Source organism: Camelus ferus, chromosome 2, assembly GCF_009834535.1.
Source record: "Camelus ferus isolate YT-003-E chromosome 2, BCGSAC_Cfer_1.0, whole genome shotgun sequence".
Classification (NCBI taxonomy): Eukaryota; Metazoa; Chordata; class Mammalia; order Artiodactyla; family Camelidae; genus Camelus; species Camelus ferus.
In genome coordinates this window covers 3,976,059-4,000,105 of record NC_045697.1, presented here as the reverse complement: position 1 = coordinate 4,000,105, position 24,047 = coordinate 3,976,059, and the positions used below count along the sequence as shown (strand labels likewise).

At 42.9% G+C, this 24,047-nt stretch overlaps 1 protein-coding gene across 6 annotated transcripts in view; it reads left to right on the top strand.

Moving 5' to 3' along the window:
- The first annotated feature begins 868 nt into the window (after positions 1-868).
- The window catches only part of KIAA0232 (KIAA0232 ortholog), an 83,012-nt gene continuing 59,833 nt past the window's right edge, over positions 869-24,047 (top strand). For 3 of the 6 annotated variants that reach the window (XM_032493619.1, XM_032493615.1, XM_032493627.1), the window contains exon 1: positions 869-1,054. The gene's annotated coding sequence lies outside the window, so the exon portion shown is untranslated. The remainder of the gene's footprint in view (positions 1,055-24,047) is intronic. The other 3 variants (XM_032493601.1, XM_032493626.1, XM_032493608.1) reach the window with 3 other exon arrangements.

Genomic DNA, 24,047 nt, shown 5'->3' with positions numbered 1-24,047 from the left:
TAAATAGTTCGTGGTCCGACCCTCCAGAACTGCGTAGTCCGTAGCGTCCAGTTTACCCCTTCCGGCCTATACGCCAGCTTCTCTTGCTAGTCCTGTGAGCTGGTGCGGGAACCTGCCTCTGAAGTCCTGAATAGAAAATCTCAGTATCTGGCGCCTAGTAGGTGCTCAACAAATAAATCAAACAACAATGACCCCCAGGCAGGTCTCTCCTCATCTTTTGTAAGTAGGTAATCTCCCAGGCTCCTCCCTCTTTGATACTTATTTGCCTTTTTAAGGACAGGACTAAGAATCACATTTAGGAAAAGTGAGTGGGTGTGAAGAGACTTTGATTAAAAGGTTAGTGCACATTTTTGGTTCCTACTTCCTAATCTTCCAGAATTTATTTTTGCCTACTTAATAAAAAGAGCCATGTCACATTTCTTTAGCTTGTCTTCTGGGTTAAAAAAAAATTTTTTTTAAGCCTCTATTTTAAACCGCCCACTCCAGCCATCCCAGGACGTGGCGAGGAAGAGGGCGCAGACAGGTGGAGCGTGTGCCCGGGAAGGCGGGGGCCGAGAGGGCCCGGGGGCGGAGAAGGGCGGCTGCGGAGTTTAGGGCTTTTGCAAAGAGCAGCCCCACGCGCCCCTCCGCGGGGGGCGTCTCCGCTCCGACGCTCCCAGCCCTCCAACCTCCCAGCGGCTTCCAGCACCCACTCGCGGATGCAGGGATCCGCCCGACTCGAGCGCCCTCGGCTCGCGGACCCGCTCCCCGAGGCCCCCCGGCCGGTCGGAGGGGCGGGGCTAGGGCGGGGCGGCCGGCGCTGATGTAATCCCCGCGCCTGGGCGGAAGGATATGGAGCGCGCCCGGTTGGCGGGGCGCTGAGGCCAGTTGCCGGGTAACGGAGCGGAGCGGCCGCGGCGCGCCGCCTCCCGCCCTCCGCCGAGTGGCGCCGGAGCCGCCGCCGCCGCTTTACGTAAGGCGCAGGCCAGGGCCGCCCGGCGCTCGGCAGCCGCTCGGAGCCCTCGGAGTGAGGAGGCGCCCCCGCCGACCGCCGCGCCGCCCGCCCGCTCGGCAGGTACGGCAGGCGGGCTGGGACGGGCTGGGGCCCCTCGGCCGGGTGGGCGCGGGCGGGCCGGCCACCGCCGCCGCCGCCGCCAAGAGGTTCCTGGGGCGGCCTGAGGGAGGCCGGGCCGCCCCGCCGGGCCGTGGGCTCCTCGAGGACTCCGGCCGGGCCGCGGGCGTGCGGTGGGCTGCGGGCCCGGGGACCCCTGCCTTGGAGACCACCGCGCCGCGCGCCGGGCGGGCGCGGGGCGGACGATGAGTCCGCACAATGGGCCGGTGTCGCCGCGCTGGGAGCGGCTCTTTGGGGGGAGGCGAGGCGAGAAGGGGAGCGGACGTGCGGCCGGGCATGGAGCCCGGGAGCGGCGGCGGCGGCGGGACTCCCGGAGTGGCCGGCCGGCGGGTGGGCGCTCGCTGCGCTGCCCTCGGCCCGCTGCGTCCCTCCGCCCCCTCCCCTCCTCATTGTCCTTTAGGGGCCCGGGAAGGGAAACCGCCGGCGGGGGAGGGGCGGAGCGGGGCGGGGCCGGCGCGGACAGACGGGCGCGCGGGCCTGTGGCTCTGCGCGCGCGGGGCGGGCCCTGGCGGCGGGGCGGGCCCTGCGGCGCAAGGTTCGGCGAAGGTTACGGCCGCCCGCGGGAGCCACGGGCCCGCAAAGTCACCCGCGGCCGCAGTGGGAGAGGACCAGGGCCCTCTCGCGCACGCGTCCCCGGCTGCCTTTCGGAGCTCGGCCCCCGAGGAACGGGTTGTCGCAGGGGAAGTGCTGCAAGCTGCCCCGGGCTTTAGCGTGCAGCGGGCGGTGCGCGGATGACAGGGCCTGCCCAGTCTTAGCAGCAGACCCCAATCGAGGCAGAACCTAGTTTTGATTTCTCTTTCACCACATTACAGTTTTTGTCCTCTATAGGCAAGCTGTGGAGACTTAACCTAATAAAAAGTGTAGGAGATTAAGCGGGTAGGGCGACGTGCGGTTCGTTGGAATGGTTTAACTAAGTATGATTTCTGCTAATAATTACCTGATTTGGGTTCTTGGATTTCTAGGTTGGGTACTTCGTCCAAGTTCCTAAGAATCGATTTTGCATCTTTGAGTCTTTGCTTGTTTAGAGAAACCGTGGTGGAAGATTGGTGATGGGTCGGGGGCAAGCGTTTTGATAATAGGTGATGTTGTGGATAAAACTTAACTGTACAATCTAATCCCTAAGCTAGGGTTCTCCTGTGCAAGCTAAGACCCGTGCCAGAACAGCTTGACCATTGCCTGGACTTTGAATTTAACGGGGGAAAATACCACTCTGCATCCTGAAGGTCAAATACTCTCCCATCGATTATTTTGGCTTGATCCATTCATAAACGCTTCTCAGGATCTTTATGCCATTTCTTTGTGACAAAAATTATTTCTGAAATTGTGCCTTTGCATACCTATAGGTAAGCTTCTTGCAATTAATACTTACTATGTTCTAGAGTTGACAGCTCTACTTGCTAAATAATTAATTTTTAGTAATTAAAAAATATTTACCGCTTCAGTTTGGGCACGTGTGTAATGGTTTTCACTTAAGCCTGTTTCATAAATGAAATGCCAATTTGGCCAGTGAAACATTGAAGGGAGAAGAGAATATTACTCTTAAATGTTTAATTTTGTAGGAAGTAGAATCAGAGGTACAGATTTTGTTTGTTTGTTTTTTAAAGAAAAGTACAGACTTTACATGGTGTTAACATCATCAAGTCTGTAACTATTTTAAGGGTAGTTTATTTGTTACACAAGTTGTAAGCATTTAAGAAAATTAAATGGATTTTTAGCATTTCTCTAATGATATCTATCACTCTGTGCTTTATTTTAGGGTAGCACTTTTCAGAACCAGTTGGGTTGTTTTTATTTTGCATTGTGCGGAAGAGTACTGAGCCTGAGTAGAACTCTCCCTGTTTTAGCAACATTTGACTTGGAGCCATTAATGGCGGCTGAGCCAGTTTGTTGTCTGTAAATTGGAAACAGTGATGATACCTGTCTCACAGGATGGTTGGGATGATCAAGTGAGGGGAGATGTGAAATCATTCCATCAACACTCAGTCCCTTTAAAAATATTAGATAGTGCTGTTATGTCAGAGCTTCAGATTCCTTTCTTGGCTTAAAGCTTGGTCTTCAGACTCTTCCCCACCCCTTCCTGTCTACACTTTGCCTGGCTGTGAGGTCATCTTTCCTAAACACAGATTGGATCTTGTCAGTCTGTGGCTCAGAAAGCTTCTAAGATTGCCTGTTGTTTGGACTAGAATCCAGACCACCAGCCTCACGTTCAAGGCAGCTCCCAGTCTGAGCCTAGTCAGACTGAACTTCGCTGGTCCCCTTTGTTCCCTTTCCACACTGTACTGCTAAATGAGACCACTCCTGGTTCTCTGAGCGTGCCAACTGCTTCACCCCTTCTTCCCTCTGTCCTTTTCTCTGATTGGAATGCCCTGTCTCACTTCCACCCCCTCCACTTTTTAAAAGTCCACATCAGATTTTATGTCCTCTCTGGAGCCCTTAGGAAATCCTATCAAAATGAATTATTTCTGCAGTCACAATCCTCACTTCGAAATTTTCACTTTCATTATTGCCTGTGTCACATGTTGTGTATGTTGAACTCTGGCTGTGGTGACCATATCATTATTTTACCCCCAATACCTTGTTCAGGGGTTTAAACATGAAAATGTTCAAATGTTTGCCAAATGAAGTCAAAGTCTGTAATCCACCTTATGGAGGGCATTATTATTATAAAGTGTTTTAATAACAAATGTCAGAATACCAACCAGAACACTGGAAATGCAGTTTTATTATGTTGAAGATAGTTAATACTTGGCATATTTCTTTTCAGTTATTTTTGACTTCTCACAAAATACCAAGTGATATTTTTATACAAAGTACAAATGTCCACCTCTGCCATCTGTGTTGAAACTTTTAGGGTCCATGAGCCAGCACTGCTGAGTGAAGTCACTGCCACTGTCTATTGGGAGAGGGGATCAGAGGACAAGTTTTAAAGTATTCTTTATCTGTGAAATATAATTGCACTCCCAGCAGATTACATTCCATTACACTGGGTGGTTTTTTGGAGAGATTTATTATATCCGTAAAAAGTAAACTGCTTTTGAGGGGGCTTATTTACAGAGCATCAGACCTGGGTATTTGAAAGACTCAGGTTTGTGTCTTGGCTCATCTCACCCCCAGGTCACCACGGGCAAGTCATTTAACTCTTGGACTCCAGTTTTTTTTCGTGAAATGAGAACAGCTTTGTCCGCGTTATGTTTGCTTTGCATTGTCACTTAAAGTGGGCTGTACTGTGTGTACTGCACACCCTTGTTCAGATATAAGGCAATAAGATGTATTACTTTACAACACATTTGTCCTTGTTACCCAGGCTGGGAACAATTTTTTGAGTCTTCCCTTTCTTGACCAGATTTTTATCAGGTCTGCTTCCGTGTGTCTTTTCCATCAACTTTTTTTTTTTTCTCCTCAGCCATTCTTCCACCCCTGCCCTCGCTGGCTCTTGTCAGGCCATGTGTAGGTTGTTACTTAGGCCTACAGATTGGCCTCCCGATTTCTCTCCTCTCTAGTCCTCCTGTGTTCTGCTACCAGAATTATTCAATATGCAAATCAAATCATATCATGCCCTCCCCCCCCCCAGGTATATACCAGAGGTTCTTAGCATTTCCCTCGACTCCATCACACCTGTGGGATATGACCTAGTTCTGGCTGTAGGCTTACTCCTACGAAGATTTTCACCTTGGAGCCACCACCACCTGACCGGTTGAGAATTAGTGTTAAAGGGTTAGTAAATCATTCTGAGACCTGTGCCATCTGGCCTCATTGTAACTTTTAGCTTCAAATTTTACTGCTCCTTTCTCATCAGCTTATATTTTAACATTAGACCTCTAGCCACTTTCATGGTTGTTTGTTGGACTCCTTTACTGGAATGTCCTTTCTGCCTTTTCCTTACCAGAATCCTTAGTACTGAAGGCTTGGCTTAAATGCTTCTACTTCTATGAAAGAGGCTTCCCCTGATTTTCAGAATTAACTTGTCATTATATTTCCCCCACACAGTGTTGGATGATACTTGCACTCAGCTTTTTTTTTTTTTTTTTAACTTTTTAGTTTATTCTTTACGTGGGTTTTAAACTCCTTAAGGGAAGAGAGGAAAATCTTATCCATTCCTGATTCCTTCTAGTGTGCAATGTAGTCTTTCACATAGTACTTGTCCATTAAATGCTTGATTGAATTAACTCAGTCACCCTCCATTTCTTGATTTCAGCAGATGGGAAACAGGGTTGGAATGGCTTAGTATGATTCGGTTGTTTGTTTTTTTTGTTATTGAGTTGCATGAGCTGTTTGTATATTTTGGGAATTAAGCCCTTGTCAGTCTCATCGTTTGCAAATATTTTCACCCATTCCATAGGTTGTCTGTTTTGTTCTGTTTATGGTTTCCTTTGCTGTGCAAAAGCTTACAAGGTTAATTGGTCCAATTTGTTTATTTTTGCTTTTATTTCTATTGCTTTGGTAGGCTGACCTAAGAAAACCTTACAATTTATGTCAGAATGTTTTGCCTGTGTTCTCTTCTAGGAATTTTATGGTGTCCTGTCTTATTTAAGTCTTTAGGCCATTTTGAGTTTATTTTTGTGTGCGTTGTGAATGTTCTAACTTCATTGACTGGCGTGCGGCTTTCTAGCTTTCCCAACACCACTTGCTGAAGAGACTGTCTTTTCTCCATTGTGTATTATTGCCTCCTTTGTTGAAGATTAATTGACCGTAGGTGTGTGGGTTTATTTCTGGGTTGTCTGTGCTGTTCCATGGATCCATATGTCTGTTTTTGTGGGAATCGCTTTATATGAGAGCTTCATATATCCACATGACACACTCAGAACAGGGTCCAGTAAGTGCTCAGTAAGTGGCAGCTTTTAGCTATTAGTTGGAGCAGGTGTGGAGAACACTAGTGGATACGTAGTTGGTTGGTTATATATGCCGGTTACTGTAACTGTTGACAGATTTATTTCTGGTTCATGTGTAAAGGAAAAAAGAATCATCTGGTCTTTCCAACATCACCTCCATTCTTTGATTAGTTTTGAGAATAAGCAGAAAAATGCATATCTGGTTGGAGGGAGCTTCTGCACAAGCAGATTCATGATGATGGTCCAAAATTACTCTGAAGACAGGCAAACCTTCTGTAGGTGAGCCAGATTTTTTGCATGTGGCTTAAGAAAGTCAGTGTAAGTGGATTGTCAAATTTTACACTGTGTATTATTTTCAGTAAAGCACATGTTTTCATTTTAATCTATGTCTTATAATTATACATTGAGCAATAGAATCTCCCTACTTAGTATTTGGAATGACTGTTGAAATTTTGTTTTTGATGTCATCTCCAAAGCTTTTTCCTGTTGGTAGGCTTTCTCCATAGTCCTCTGTCTCTCCATTTGTCTGCTCAGTAGTCTTAACCCCCCCCCCCCCCCGGCTAGATAGGGAGAAGCTGATGAGGAAAACGAGCTGCAATTTTGAAACTTAATTAAATATTTAGTTACTATTTTTAAATTTATATGCATGACTTATTGTCAGGTTGTATCCAGAAATTTTAAAAGGTGGTATCTGTTGGTTCTAATATAATATGGAATTCCCCACTAGCAGCAACGTAAGAATATGTATTGATTGCTATTTAACTTACATTAACTACATATATGATTATGAGCTTTTTTAGTCATTGGAAATCTATATATTTCTAATAAATCTCTTTTAAAATCTGTCCCGAAGAATTGGGGATGATAGGCCTGTCCCAGTGGATGGACTAGTATCTATTAGAAATAAAAGCAATCGGACAGTTAGAGGATTAATAATTGCACAGCGGCTTGAGGGTGTGTTGCTTTGTGTGTGTGTGTTTCTAGCTAGAGTGATGAAAGAATGTGAGTCCTGTGAATACAGGCAGCGTGTGTATATGTGTGTGTTTGTGTGTATGTGGTTTTCTGGTGCCTGGAAGCGAGCTGTGTGTCTGTAGTGCCTGGCACCGGGAGCAGTCACTCAGTATACACCTTGAAATAAAATGGGTCAGTCACCTCTTGGGGGAAAAAATACTTGGAGATAAGTGAGTATAAAGAAGTGGGCCTCAACATACTTTGAAATTTCTTTTTTGGTAATATGGCTGTTAATCACAGCGGGAGGTAGAAAGTGGGGAGAGGTTTATTTTCCCTTTCAGTTGGGACTTTGCTTCTAGTTCAATTACATTTTCCAAAGTACCTTTGGAATTGTAATAGCCAGTACATAACTATTTCAAAATTGTTTGCCCAGTTTGTGGATTTATTCAAGCTCTTTATTTTTTTCTTCAATTACTAGCCTTTTCAAAGGTATCTGATTAACATTTTTCTCCTTGTTAGCATCTTTCCTGAAGATTTTAATGATGGGAAAGGTTGAAAACGAATGTTTTATTAAAGTGTAATTGACTTACAATATTGTGTTAGTTTTGGGTGCACAGCATAGTGATTCAGTTCTTTTTATACATTACAGAATGGTCACCATGAAAAAGTTGAAATTAAATAGACACATTTTTTGATCCTTTTTTTGGTGGTGGTTGTTACTTGTCACTGCTTCCTTTGATTACCACCATAGATAATTAAGTACTGGTTGTATTCTTGTTAATTTTTTGCTGGTACCATCGAAGGAATTTCTTGTTTTTATAAAATGTAAAGCTTAATTTAAAACTATCAAAGTATATTTTGTATGTTTGACCAAAGCGTTATTTTGAATATAAATAACTCTTATAAAGCCTATTTATTTTTTAAAAAGTACGTGTTGAAAAATCTAAAACAGCAGTTATAAGATGTTATAGTAAGTTATAAGATGAAAAATAAATCTCCTCTTTTGTGCCCCTTCCTGTCCTGTAGTCATCTTGAAAAATCACTGATAAGCTTCTTGGTTATCATAGAAAAAATTTATGCTTATGCTTTTAAAAACTGGGTGTCATGGTAGAGAGTGTTCTGTTTAAACAAACACTAAACTTTGTATCTTGGAGTGCTTTCCATATCAGCACAAACAGATCTACTTCACTGTGTTTTTTTTTTTTAATGTGCCTAGTATCCCACGGTATGAGTGCACCAGCCGGAATCTGTTTAACTGTAAGGGGTGGGCTCCTAGTTACAGTGAGGCAGTGAGCATTTTTATCCATATGTTTTGGGAAACTTAGGTGAGAAACCGTCTTACTCTAAGCAGCTTTAAAATAAAAAAAAACTGACCAAAAAGTTCCTAACTTCTCTAAATTATCATTGATCGTGTTAAAATTTTTCTTGGTGGCTACATTTTTTAAATTAATTCTAGACATCAGGCAGGATATTTTCTCTGAAGTAGTCCTGTGGTGCGATTTTGTACTATCAAGGAAGACAGTTCTTTGTATTTCATGTTAAATACCAGGTTAATAAAAGTTATAAAGGCTCGGGATTGGCTTCCTGAGCCAGCACCCTGTACTGACACAGAGGGTCGTCCCTTGGTTTAATGCTCGGCTGTCACAGTCTTGATGGTCTTTTTTGTTTAAGGGGCCTGCATTTTCACTTTGCACCAGACCCCACGCATTATGTAGCCAGCCCTATAGAAACGGAAGCATGTGAAAGGGAGAATCCCTCATCCTCACGCCTCCTGACCCCGCTCCTTGTGAGTGACTTCCTCCACAGTTTAGTGCGTCCACTCAGGGGCTTTTTGAAATGCAAGTACAAGTGCACACACATCACACTTGAGTCTTCTTAAAAAACTGCTAAATTAAAATACGTAAAGTCAGTGTGTACTGTTTTTTTGGAAAACTCCATAATGATGTAGACTGCTAGAAACTTAAAAAAAAAATTTAAAGAGCCCTAAAAACCTTAGTAAGAAATTGGTACTGAACTGCAGTTTTAGACTTTGTATTGGTTGTTGCCTTTTTTTAAGTGTGCTTGAAGCTTTAGGGAAACAACTTAAGTTACAGTGTTAAGATACCTGTCTCTGATGAGATTTCACTGTCTAAAATCTAGTCAAATAAACCCTAAGCCCATTAGAGCAAGTCTAGAGTGAAAATAAAGTTTATTCATCAGTTAGGCTCAGTTGAATGAGGGATTCACTAGTGGGTATTGAGGATTATTTGGGGCTTTATTAAAAAGTAGTCAGAGCTCGTGGTGAAGGGGAAAAGGTAAAGGATCCTTAAAAGTAGCTGCAGAAAATGCCTAAGGAGGAGAATGAGCTCAGGCTTGTTAAAGCACTTCCCGCATGTGAGGTTTTGTTCGGGCCCTCAGGTAAACTGTGTCCTTCAATCCTTCTGACAACCCTTGAGAGGTGGTGCTGTCTTTGTTTTACAGAGGATGACACTGCGACTCCAAGGTCTCGAGAAGCTTCCCTAAGGTTGCACGTAATGCATGCAGAGCATGGGCCCAGACTTCCATCTTTGCAACTTAAAGTTCACGTACTTTCTACTGCCTGACCCTTCCTCCAGGTGTATCCATTCACACAGTACTTGGCTGCCTGCAGTGTCCTAGGCAGAGATGTCAAGATGGTTAGACATGTAGGAGACTTACCGGAGGAGCTGGCAGTGAGAGTCAAGGAGAGGGAGGGAGCAAGAGTGCTAGGAAGGGTCTCCTGACTTCCATGCAGGTGTGACCCTGTGGGGGTGTCACCCTGTGCAGGGAGCGATGGGGGGGGCTGGGCGGGAACAGCCTCAGGCCAGGGCAGTTTGGAGACAGCCTTGGCCAGGCTTTTGGGCTCTGTGCAGATAGGGCCTGGTAACCCTTCCTGGCCAGCATTGCTGGGAGCAGCCTAAGGGACTCGTGGCCTGATATCCTTGCTGTGGTGACTCTGAATGCGTAGCAGCATGAGGCTGTCAGTCAGCTGGGCTCCCCAGGGCAGGTTCTCCTGAGGGGCTATCTGACTACTTCGTGGCCACCATACTGTCCTGCCTTGGCCGGGGTTGGGGAGAGACTGACAGTGCGAGTAAGGAAATGGATACACATGCCGAGTGAAAATTTTGTGCTGAGAGGAAAAATAAAGTAGAACGTAAGGGTGTTGTGCTGTTTAGGGTGGACAGGGAAGGGCTTTCTGGTAAGATGACACTTTGAGCTGAGACCTGGGGGAAGGATGGGGGAAAGATGTGGAGATACCTGAGGAGCAGAGCCCTGTTCAGGGAGAGGGCAGAACAGGTGAAAGACCCCGGTGGGGGATCGTTGTGAAGGCAGAAATAAGAGGGTTTGTGGTGGGCTAGGTATGGATTGTGAGCGGAAGGGGGGGAGTCAAGGATGATGCCAGAGATTTTGGCTTGAGCAGTGGAAACATGGACTTGCCCTTGCCCATCATTGGGAAGGTCATGGCAAGGATTGTGGTGAGAATTCAGAGGTTTTTATTTTATTTCATTTTATTTATTTTTATTTATTGAACTCTAGTCAGTTTACAATGTGTTAGTTTCTGGTGTACAGCATGTTTCAATCACACATAAACTCATACATACTCGTTTCATGTTCTTTTTCATTATAGGTTACTATAAGATATTGGACATAGTTCCTTGTGCTATACAGTATAAACTTATTGTTGCTATTTGTTTTATGTATAGTAGTGCCTGCAGATCTCAAACTCCCAACTTATCCTTTCCCACCCCCAGAGATTTGTTTTTTAGACATAAATTGAAATGCCAATTAGACACCTAACTGTCTAGTAGCTTGATGGCTCTAGGATTTTGGGGTTCACAAGAGGGAAGCAGAGTAAAGAGAAAGTTGGAGTAATCTCTACATAGATGTATTTAAAATCATGGAGCTGGAGACCATCTAGGACTGTGCTGTTTAGTAAGGTAGCCATGAGCTGCATGTGGCTTTTGAGCACATGAAATGTAACTGGTTTGGCTTGAGATGTTCTGTAACATCAAATACATACTGAATTTCAAAGACTTAGTATGAGAAAAAAAGGAAGTAAAATAGCTCAGTAATCTTTTACCGGGATTCTATTTGGAGTGATAACATTTTGGATCTTTTGAGTTGTATAAAATATAGTATTAATGTATAATATGGCTACTAGAAAATTTTAAATTACAGAGGTGTGACCCAAGTTTTCTGTTGGGTGATGCCGATGGAAGAAGTGAATGTAAACAGACAAGTCCAAGGACTGAGTGTGCAGAGTTAGGGCAGGAGGAGGAGCCCGGGGTGGAGGGGCCGATGAAGGCGGCGTGATTGCGGATGATAACAGCTGTGGTCTCCAGGCAAGTGAGCTTCACTAGTTTCTCTAGAACTTGAGTAAACGAAAGTACTAGAGAGCAGGGAGGCCTGAGCACCAGGTCATGGATGGGCTTGCCTCTTGGAGGTGGTTTGTGAGATCGGGATCTTTCCCTGTACTGTTTGTTTTTTTTTAAGTGAGTGTCATCAGGACAAGAAAGCAGTCTGTTCAGCAGGAGATGTAATGTAGCCTCTCCGCGGAATCAGCCCGGCAATAGGAAGAAGCCCACGTTTAGAAGATTGGACACAGTCAATGCAGGCAAGTGACTGACCTCGGAGCCTTGCTCTCCGGGCTTTCTTTCATCCTGCAACCTTCCCTTGATGAAACTACTGTGAGAGTATCTTACCTTCCTTTTTCCATTTCTAAGCTCCATAGGTTACCTTTTAATGTTCACTAAGGCCCTAGAGTGGACCTAGCTACAATGTTACCATCCGCTATCTAAACTGATCATGTGGTTTTCATTTGGTTCCCTTAGTCCCTGTGGTTTGGCACCCCCATCCACTTCGGTCCTGATCACTGCTCGGAGCTCCGGATTGCAGCACAGGCTTGGCCCTCCACTGCCAGTGGGTGGTCTGAGGACCTTCCGGTGCAGCTCGTGGGCCTCATTTTTATTATCTCAATAGGTGTATTGGGCAAATGTTTTTCCCCTTAGACGTTATCATCTCCCCCCCCCCCCCGCATTTTATTCTCCCAGTTCCATAAAGAACACACTTGTACATCTAAGAACAGTGTTTATAAGTTTTTCCCCTAGCCATGTGGTGGAAGCCGTCATGGAAACGAGACTCCTTAGTGGAACGTACTCAGTCCTTGCCAGGGCAGGCAGACCATCACCTTGAAAAGGCTCAGGTAGCATACTGCGGTGGCTGCAGTTGGGTAGGGTTGGTCTCACTTTCCCTCTGGCTCAGGCATCAGGTCTGTCAGCTTTTCAAAATGCCTGTGGACATGTGGGGACAGTGAACAGTAATGGCTCAACCAGAAACTTTGATTAAGAAGGATATGCTGAATGCACAGTAAAAAGGCTTTGCTTTGATCCTTGAAAATCATGACAGCACATCTACAGGTTAGATGAGGGGTGAGTGGTGTGACAGGAAGGGCACCAGCTTCGGACCTAGGCCCACGATGGCCCTGGTCTTGACTCACCTTGGGACCCTGAATACATTGTAAGTTTCTTAATCCACAAAATGAGGTTTGACTTAGCTGTTTTTTTCATGCTGTGAAAGCACTGTCTGGCACAGAGTAGATGCTCAAATATTTATTGAATGAATGAATGAAAAATGGGTGGATAAAAGAATTCTAGAGAGCCTGGATACTTATGGCAGGAGGCAGGAGGTGGAATGACAGGAAGATGGGTGTTTGGGCAGTTGCCCCCTCACCTGTGCCGTTTTAACCTGTTTCTGGTATAGTATTGGGTTCTACCATCTTGAGAAAGGTTTGAACAACACTAGATTAGGTGCTCTTTCTCTGAGCGTAGAGATGGCACGCTTCTGATGCCAAAACTAGCCTTTTCTGTCTCCTCACTGTCACAGCCCTGTATACTTTTTACCAAGATAAAAGCTGTTCAAGAATAAATGCAGTTTCAATCATACATCGGGTGGGAAGTGCTGTATTGTTTCCTAGGGCTGCTGGAGTAAAGTCCTGCAAACTGAGTGGCTTAGAACAACAAACATTGTCTCTCAGTTCTGGAGGCCAGAAAAGTCTGCAGTCTTGATGTTGGCAAGGTTGATTCCTTCTGGAGGTTCTGAGTCTGTGTCTCTCTCCTAGTTTCTGGTAGTTATTTGTCTTTGGCATTTCTTGATTTATAGACAGATCAGTCCAGTCTCTGCCTCTGTCTTGATGTGGCATCCTCTGTGTGTCTCTGTCCAAATTTCCATCTTATAAGAACATGATTCATTGGATTATGGCCTGAAGAGAGGTAGACTGAAAATGAATATAAGTAGTGGTTGTAAGAGAATGGAAAGGAGTTACTAATTGAAAGTGATGGCTATGCCTAGAACTTTGGTTAGCATATCCGTGTTCCTAAACATAAAACACAGGGTTTCAGTAGAGTAGAACTGTGAATTCTGTTTTTTCTGCAGAGCAATGATGTATGAGGAGGATCATTTCATGCATGTGTTGAAATCACACTCTCTTGGCTTTAAAATTACTAGACAGCATGCCACCATTGCCTTCCAGATTAAGCTGCTTTGTGTCTTGCACAAAGTAAAGGTATGCCAAATGGTGGTGGTTTCTGATAAATACATTTAAGGGGCATGTGAATCCGATGGGGCATCAGGTCCTTTATGGGTCCTTTGGTAGGTGGGGCCTGTGGAAAGCAGCTGCAGGCAGTTTAGCATGCAGAATGTTGATTAACAAGTACCCCAGGGGTCCACACCCGCAGAAGGGAGGAGCTGGGCTGCCATGCAGGCCCAGCCACAGCCTTAGCCCACCCGTGGAGACTATGCAGCTAGACTAGCCCTTGACTAACCTAGTCTAGCCCTTGACTAACCTAGACTAGAACGTGTATTCTCTCATCAGTCACTGGAGGTGACTCCTGGGAGAGGGCAGGACGGGCCAGCTCTCTGCAGCTGAGGCAGCCCCCGAGGGCTGACTCAGCGCTTCCCGCAGCCGGCAGCGCAGCCTTCAGTTGGCGGTCTGGGTGGCACGTAAGTGTCTGCTGCAGTTGGACAGTATTTTTCTTAGAAAATTTTTGATTGATTTGACTCGATTCATTGATTGACCTTGTGGAGAAATACAAGGTAAGCCTGTTCCCTCTTCTCTGTGACCGCCCTCAGCCCTCGCCCCGTGTAGGGGGCGTGTAGACGTGTGCGGCAGAGGGGGCTGTGAACAGTCACAGGGCGCGTTTGGCTTTTCTTTCCCAGATTAAACCTACTGGTCTTCTTAAACTTCTGTGCTAACCTGCTGTTCTCTTGGTTAGGTTGAAACTTCCTTGGTGTTCTTTAGCCATCTGTTGGCATGTTTCCAAATATTTATCAGTGGCATTAAGGTCTTTGGAGCAATAGCTCATTCTCAAAAATTTGAAACCTTTTGACTCTAAATTTCAAATTCTTAGTTCATTTAATCCTACCTCTTTCTTTCCCCTGTTGGCCCTGCTTTGATGATTTGAAGGAATCCGTGGTCAAATTGGGACTACCTTAAAGCAGAATGTAATTCCTAGAAAGCCATAGTTAGATGCAGACCATTACTGCTAAAGTCATTCCTTTTAGGACCAGAAAGCTCCTTCTGTGTGGTTGTGATTGTTGTCAAATGGTCTATAGTAGTGAAGAGCTTGACTCTGGAGTTAGCTCAGTCTGCTTTCAAATCCCAGCTCTTCCTCTTTTCTTGCTGTTTGAGGAAATTAATTTTCTAAGTTTCAGTTTCGTCATCTGTAAAAAGGGAACACTTAGGTAGTAAGGATACAGTAAACAAAGCTGCTTCTGCTGTTGCTGGAAGAAAACCACACTTAGGTTATAGTGAAGAAAGTGTCTTTGTTCACTAGTTCTAGGTATAGGTGACTGAGCTCTGTCTATGCTCTTAGCAAACGTCAAGCAGAAGGAAATAGTCTTGACTAATAAAAAGAATGTCTACAGAAAACCAAGAGACATCAGTCTTAGTGAGGAAGTGTGGAAATGGTTCCTGTGTAATCTGGTACAAGACAAAGGACGCCCCACTGATGCCACTTCTCACCGCGCTCCTGGAGGCCAGCCCGCACAGTAAGAGGACAGCAGTGCTGGGCTTGGGCTGCTGGGACGCAGGACTCTGGTCATGTGCAGACAATGCCTGTGTAGAAGACCTAAGAGAACCTGTAACCTAGTATCCGGGAATAAATCTAACAGCCACAGTCTGTGTGTTGAAAATCAAAACTTTTTTGAAAGACATAAAAGGAGACCCAAATAAATGGAGAAATGGCCCGTGTTCAATACTAGAAAGCAGTCAGTTCTCCTCAAATTGTTCTGTATATTTAATGCATTTCCAATCAAAATCCCAGCAGAGCTTGGCATAGAATGTGATGTCTGATTCTGAAATGATAAGAAAGAACAAAGGGCCAAGAATGGGAAGACACTCCTGAAGAGGAATCTCAAGACTTCGTGTAAAGGTCTAGTGATGAAGACAAGTGTGATGTTGGCGCAGGATGAATATATTGAGCACGAGGCTTGAGGTCGTAGGGAACTCTGGTGCGGGAGAGAAGGGGTGTCACAGATCAGGGTGGAGGGCTGATCCATCAGTGATACTGGACAGTTGGTTTTCTGTTTGGGAAAGATGGGATCAGATGCCCTCTTCACAGTCTGCTTCTCTAATTCTAGGTATAGGTAAGTTGTAGGTGAATAAGGACTTGGATATTTTATTGGATTCTATGAAATTGTGCTTTGATGACCTAAACCCCAAATCTCAGTGGCTTAAATGCCAGGCATTTTTCCTGGCTCAGATCGCACACTGGCTGCTGCCGATCCACTGCTGTGGCTCTGTTCTAGGTGTCATCTCGCTCTGGGACCTGTGCTGAAGAGGCTTCCCCACTTGGGACATGCTGTTCCTGTGTTACCAGAAGAGGCCAGGCTGAATCACGTGGTCACTTTTGAAGCTTCTGTTTGTCACATCCACTGCAGTCTCTTGGCCAAACCAATCATGGGGAATGGTGCAGGGGCATGTACTGGTCCTGCGGGGATGTCCATCCCATGACGACAACAGGGAATGGCTGAGTAAGAGGATGGTAAGGGGAGGAAAAGGATAGTTGGAAACAGATTGAGCCTGCCACAGGTGTGAGAAGAGAAACTTGAAACCTTTTAGAAGAAAATACAGGTATCTTTCTGACCTTTAGGTAAGGAACGATATCTGAAGAGAATGTTCTCAAACTTTGAAGTATATTTGTCATCTGGGGAACTTGGTAAAATGTGGATTCTGATTCAGGGGGCCTGAGAGTCTACACTTCTAACCAATTCCTGGGAGATGCTAAAGCTGCTGGCCCATGCCCCGCATTTTGATGAGCAAAGTCTTGAGACACAAAGTGCCAGCAATTAAAGAAAAGATGAATAAACTCAGCATATTAAAGTTAAACATTTTTATCAAAAGATAGCATGAAATAAAATGATGGGCCACACACTGGGAAAAAAAGTTACTGTATATATAACTGACACGGGATTAAGGTCCATGTGTGAGGAATGTCTAGAAGTTCATAAAAAAGGAACAGTCTAACAGAAAAATGAGTAAAAACTGCGCACAAGTAGTTCAGAGAAGAGGAAACAGCCAATAAATCTGTGAAAAGGTGCTCATCATCAATGGTAAGAGAAATGCAAATTAAATCTAATAAGGTTTTTTTAACATTCACCACATTGACAAAAATTCATGTCTCTGAGTACTGTGTGTTCATATGTGGATTAAACAGTAACTTACGTGCGTTGCTGATTGGAGTGTGATACTGGTATGACCACTTTGTAAGATAATGTAAAATTATTTCCCACAGTTCACCATTGGGTATCCTGTAACTTGCCAGTCTCATTTCTGGTTGCGTACTCAGGAGAGATGTGTACTGAGAGCCAAATACAAGACTGTTCGTAGCTGCTGTGTTTATAGCGGCAGAATATTGGAAACAGTTTAGATGTTCATTGACAGGAGATTGAATAAAATGGCATTTATATAATGGAGTATTATAAAATGAGTAAAGGTGAATAAACTGCATACAGCACTAGTGAATTTTGGAAACGTACTGCTGAGTAAACATAATGGCTGAGTAAAAGAAAGTCCCAGAAGATTATATACATCGTAATAGCATTTTATAGAGCTCAAGAAGTACAGCTGAACAACATGCTTATCATTTAAGCATATGTACATTTGTGACAAGTTTTATTTTAAAAAAATCAAATGACGCAGTTCAGGTTAGTGGCCACCGCTGGCTGGTGAGGCAGTGGCATGGGACGGGGAGGAGTGGACGAATAAATATAAAGTGTTAGTTCTCGGTTGTGTGGTACTTCCTGTGTTTTTATGTTTTATGACTGAAAAGTGCTACACACAGATGTTTTACCTGTAATAAAGGCAAACGCTAATCTCACTAGCAGGCTGCATTCTAGAAAACAGTTGAAGGAGACAGGGCTGCTTGCCTGAAGTGGTTGTGGCAGGCTTTTCCAGAGAAACAGAACCGACGGGCTGGGGCTGGGGTGAGGGTGGTGGGGTAAGGAATTGGGTCATGTGCTTATGGAGGCTGGAAAGTCCAGAACCAGGGATGCTGAGGGTATAGTTTCAGTCTGAGATCCAGGAGAGCTGATGGTGAAGTTCCAGTGCAAGTCTGAAGGCGGGAGAAGACCCATGTCCCAGTTGGAAGACAAGGCCGAGAGAAAGAATTCTTTCTTACTCAGGCTTTTATTCTATTCAGGCCTTCAGTGGACTGGGTGAGGCTCACCCATGCTGGGGAGTGCAGTCTGCTCTGCTCTGTCCACTGATTCAAAGGCTAATCTCATTGAGAAACACCCACACGGACACACCCAGAATCACATTTAACCAAATATCTGGGCGCTCATGGCCCAGTCAAGTTGACACATAAAATTCACCCTCAGGTGACTGTCTCAGCCCAACCCCCAATTGCTCCTGTTGTAAAGATCACAGATCTTTGGGGCGGTATCCTTATATTTCAGTTAACTCTTTCTCAGACTTGCAAGATTCCTGCCTCTTTCCCAGCAACGGTCATGGTAGAGCACTAATTAGCCTTCTAGGTGGCCTGGGCAGTGTTGGCTCCACTGTGCTTCATCTTACCCCTCCCCCAAGGACAAAAAGGCACAAAGGAAATTTTGCTGCAACATAATAGAATACACAGTGATGATTCAGGTATAGAGCCAGGTGCAGTAGGTTGGTGATGTAGGGAGCCCAGAAGAATGAAATTAATTGTTCTGACATTATCTCAGGGAAGGAAAGAATGAGAACACTGAAGGAAGGATAATAGTCAAATATGAGTGTGTATATGTGCAGCTCTTGTACAGACTGAGGCCCAGCTAGCTTAAGTTCAAGTGGAAATATCCTCTGGGTAGTTGGAAATATCAGACTGAGAGGTCCAAGTAGGAGAATTGATTTGTAGGTATTTGACACTTGCGTAAATTACATAGATCTTTAACACGGTCATTCAGTAGTTGAAACATAAATGTTCAAAGGGTCTATAACACAACTCTAGGCAGAAATCACTACAGTAGTTCTAATTTCTGGTAGTTAGGTAACACCTGGAAAATGCATTTGGATAAGATTAATGTATTAACTGTTTCAAGGGATGGTAATCTCTTTTGTTCTAGAATTGTGTAATTTCATATTCATTTGAGTAGAATATTCTTTACTAACCCCCAAATCAAGTATTTCACATGATAGAAGACTTGAGCAAAATCTATAAGAAAAGAGTAATTAATTTTATGTTTGACATGAGTAACTTGAAAGTTAACTTTTATGTTTAGTGTTTGTATAGTTAAATTTTTCTTCTATCTTTATTTGTATGCTTTTCTAAACCATGCTGTGTATATTTCTGCTACCTTTATTTGTTCCTTTACATTTACCTTAATGTAATATTTATGATTTGAACATATTTGTGAAGTTTTAAAGAATTTTGACCTGTAGTGGACTCTACAGATAGTCATTTCAGTCTGTTTTTTGAGGGGAGGGGTTTTAATTAGTGTAAAGTTCTAATCCGAAATGTATCACCTTTGTTGAGTATCATACTTTGCTGAATATACTATTTTAAATATATTTTTCAAGAATATGGTTAACCTGTCTTTAAAGTACTTATGTTTTGCGTTTTGAGGAGGAAGCCTATTTCATTGAACTAGGGAGCATGCCATAGGTCAGTAGTCACTTGGGCTCCTAGTGTAGTAGGGCTTCTCAGCATGTTTCCCAGATTCAGGAATGCCTCAGAGTACACTTACATTTGGCAACATTTCTAAATCTTTTTTAGTAACTATACTTGACATCCAGCAGAAGTTTGTTAAATGTAAGTACTAATCATGTAGCTTGCCCCTCCACCAGCCCCTGGGGTCACTGTTAGTGGCAGCTCTGCTGTTCACATTGTATTGTCAGATGTCTGTCTGTTGATCCACTGAAAAATAGCTTGGTTGCTGTGTGAAGCAGGAGCAAATGCAAGGCTATCTCAGTGGCTCCTTGGTGCTCAGGTGCCTGCCCTGCTGCTGCACATGGTGTGCACCAGGGAGGGACGTCACAGTGGACCCTGCCCTTGCAGTGTTGCAGAGAATGCATACATCAGCCAAGAGCTTCCGGGTGTATGTAATCAAAGATAATAAATGAGGAACGTGGCCCACCCAGGGGAGAAGGGAGATTCTGGAAGCTTCTGATAACCATAGAAAAGGAATAGTGATTGACTTACTATATAGAACTGTACAGTTTATGCAGGTTATTTAAAAGAAAAAGAGAGGGTACGCTTAATGATCTTGTTTGCAAATTATATCTTCAGTTTAACTTTTTAATCTTGGGAAATTCAGAACTTAAGGATCCTAGCTAATCTATGTCTTGCTTATAACTTGGGCCTTAGGGAAAAATGTTAATTCTTTCTGGTTAGAAGGTTATATTTACCAAAGTGTGTTCTGAGGAATACAAAAGGGATCCTTAACAAGTATGGAAAATGCTATCTTCTTTGTTTGCTTCCTAGAGGTTCCAGATGCACAGTATCATAATAAAACGTTTCAGGCTGTCCTAAAATAAACAAACCTACTTTTGTTTCAGTTCTGCTATTTCCCTAATTTGTGCAAAAGGAACAAGTTCTATAACAAAAACAATAAATTTTTATATCACCCAGAATACACCTTGGGGAAACTGTAGCAGGTTATCTTTTAAATGATGACATTACTGTTCATTTAAATAGCTTCCTAGGTGCTGTAACTAACTATAACAATGGTTATCTTAAAAGTCACATCTAAAAACTTGATTTAATCTTTGAAGCATATAAAATGGATGCAAAATGAAAATACGTACTTGGAACCTATTCTGAGTTCTCAAATGTATATGTTTTTGCAGAATCAAATAGAGAATTTTATCCTGATTTTTAAAAAATTCTAACTAGTAAGTAGAATATGAGTCTGATAATCTGTATAACGTTTTTATACCAAATCAGATATCTTACTGATAAATATTAAAACATTACCAAGTATTGCTTATTACCCAGGTTCATTTTGGAGAACTGTAATGTGCATTACTTAGCTGATGGGTTTTAATAGTAACTAAAAAAATTGACCCACTGTCTTACCAGTGAGTTGTAGAATTTCAGGCCATTTTTCCCCCTGCTTATTGAAACTCAGAAGATAGTCACTTTGTAGTTTTGAGATGAGTAGTTGAAAGCTATAGAATTCTCACGCACAGACGTTTTGACAGGCAAAAGCATCACTTTGAAAAATACACAATGGTCTAGTATTTTACTTAATAAAATGTCTCATCCTTGACAGCGTGGGTTTCATCATGTTAGAACTTTGTGCATTTTCACAAATCATAAAAATCTACTTGTTTGAATTTTTTGTTTCCAAATAAACTTGCTTTGGGTTGCTTTGGGTTTGTGAAAATTTGCATTTCTTAGAGTGAAGATCAGTTTGTTTCTCCTAATTGAAGTTTTTAGGTCTCTAAAATTTAGTTGTGCTATCACATTTCCAACAGTTTTTCTAAATGCTTTTTAGAATTTCATGATAATGAACTTTGTTTTGATTTTTGGATTTTATTTGGTAGCTGCTTTTTAATCTTTTTCCAGAGCACTAATTCTTTATTTCAGATGTAAGTGTGTACATTTCCCCCTGCCCTTTAACCCAAATGGCTTCATGCATTTTTTTTTTTTTTTGATCCTGTAAATTGTGGCATGAAATTTGCCCCTTCTAGGGAAAAAAGGGCACTTTTCTAAATCTCCAGAAGGACTATTTTGAAGGCATGAAAACTACCATTTTATAGTCCTGCTAAAGAATTCTGACATGTAATAGATCTTGATGAACTAAACACGTCATTGGTTACTGTACTGTGTTAACCTGCAAAGAAATTTTGATCTGTGAAAAGCAGTTTGGCTTTTCAAACCAGAAAGCATTAACAGATGAGTATGAATCATCAGATAACTTCCAGTCAAGTACGAGTTAGAAGTAAAGCAGTGTTACTTTACATAAGCCGTTCATCTCCTTAGTAACTGGTGAAAGTTTAAGAACACAGAAGCTGACCCGAACTTTGATTTCTGTAAGCATTGGACAGTAGCACAGTCAGTAGAGGAGAATTCATCCAGGTTGGACAGAAAGCTCTTTCCTTTTATTCAGTCTCACTACACACTTGATCTAGGTCTCATTTGTTTGCTTTCATGGAAGTCTGTTTAGTACTTCTGATTTTCTGGAGAACTAGGTGCTTTCACCTGTACTTTATCATCATGTAGTTGGTTCTGTTTTTCTTCCTTATCTTTTAAACGTATAGATTAACCCAGGCCTGTTATATGCCTGCAATTTATGAAGGCATTTGCTAGCTCCTGTTAACTATCAGGTAGTAGTCTTATCTGTAAGAACAATCCTACACTCATGAAAAGAACTCATTTTATTTGTCACTGAAGAATTTACTCTGATAACCTGGCAATAAAAATGGAATTTCTTAATTAATTATGCAGTTCTTCCAGTTTGCATAGAAGGAACTCATGTCCCACACTTGATTTACTGATTATATTATTTTAAAACAGAGCCTTAATCATATCCGAGGACTTGACACACTTCTAGATGGGAAGGAGACTGGGTCTGATTGTCCATTTCTATGTAGTTTTCTGGTTATGCCGGCTAAACAGATATGCATGATCAGCTTTTAGCCCTGGATCCTATCTTTAGTGATAGAATTCTCATTTAGGTTATAGATTATCTGTGGATTTTCTCTTGTGGCTGTAAATTGCCTCTTTAGCCAGGCCACCTACTGAAGGGAATAAGTAACACTTTGTGTTCCAAATTGATGCACTGAGATCATAAAATAACAGGCAAGGATTACGTGTATGTGTGCAGCTACCTCGTTACAGGAGTACATGCTCTGGTTTGCCTGGAAGGTATTAATTTAGGGTCCTGGGGAAAATAGTAGCTGTGATTAGCACCCCATTTTTTGGGTGTATGGAAGAGTGTCCTGTACAGTCTGCAGGCACATAGTAAGGGTGTATGAACTCTGTTGAGAAGAGCTAATGATTCTTTGTTTAGCCCAACATGGTCACTTGTTGGAGAGAAAGCCAGCATTGTCCAGTAGAACTTCTGTGATGATGGAGATGACCTATTTGTTGTATTTGCCCAGCAGCCACAAGATACATGTGGCTGTTGAGCACTTGAAATGTGGCTAGTGTGGCTGAGGAACTGATTTTTAATTTAAATTTAAGTAGCCACATGTGACAAGTGTCTATCATGTTGGACAGTGTAATAAGACCCTAGATCAGCACTAGGATGACATGTTAGGTGAAAAATGCAGGATACAAAAGTATATATTATTATTTAACATATTGAAATAATAAAAAATGTTAAGTTCTATGCAAAGGAAAAAAACACCGATAATCCCACCAACATACTAACAGTGAATAGGGTAGAGAAATTGTGTTGGTGCCCTTCTATTTTCATATTAAAAATACTGTAATGATATAAGTATATATAATATACTTTTATATAATATGAATAATTTTTATATATAATAAAAGTAATATATTAAAAGTATATATGATAAATTTGAGCAGGAAAAAAGTGCTCTGAGCCTGAAAGAACGCTTCAACAAGTGAATGTGTTGCTTGAACAGAGCTGTCCAGGTATTTCTCGACAAGATCCACGTTTTATGTTTTGCTCAGAGAAGCCAGATTATAACTGGCTGGATAGATTTATTTACTATCAGGTGCTCTTTATGATCAGTTGTGCTGTAACACAAGTACATTGAGAAAACATTCCGCAAACATAGTATCAGATTATGCTTTTTGAAGTAATTTTTATGAGTTTTGAGCAAACCTAAAACTACGTACAATGTATTAGAAAAAAGGAAGGGAAGTGCCTTAATCAGTCTGCCATGTATCTGCTCTGCGTGAGCACTGAAGACACTTAACTATACAGGGTGTGTCTCTTCCAGCTTGTGGGAGACACTCCTTTTACACCCTGAATGGCTAAGAACACTAATGAGAGCTGTAATCTGAACTATTTTCAGTAATGTATGTGGTGTTACAAACGGGAATAAAAAAGATGCCACATTTCTTAGAACATTGTTACATAAGGGATGAGATTTTGGAAGATCAGTGAACTTCTTCAAAACTACTCCTCAGTTTCCCCCTTGACCCCCCTCCAAAAAAACCCCTTCCGTTATTAAATCACTCATTTAAAGATTGTGGGATTACCATGTTTTGTCTGGCTATTTGTTGGAAAAGTACTTATGTAACTACTTAACTACCTAGATCTGTTTTCTTTTCTCCTTAATGGACAAATCATTTGGGACTAATTATATCACTCTAAACACATGTAGACTAAAGAATTAAATGCTTTTGTTTTTAAAATTCAGTTGGTTATTCTAGTCCCAGGTCTGACTGAAAGTGTCACAGGCCCCAGGGTCCTGACCCCTGGAGATGGCGGGTGGGGGGGGGGGGTGGCACGGGGCTTCTGCCGGGGTGTCGTGGGAGTGAGCAGGGCTCGACCGACATTTTGCTCACTCCACCACGTTCATTTCCAGGCTCTGATTAATATTAGACCTGAGGCTTCCGTTGATCCCCAAGCCTGCACAGAGTTGCTCCAGTCTTTGGGAGATGATTTTCATTCACCACCAGGGCTATTTTTAATCATAGAGTCCTTCAAACGTCTAGAAATTGTACACTAGGCCTCAGAAGGAAGCCAGCGTGTGCTCAGCT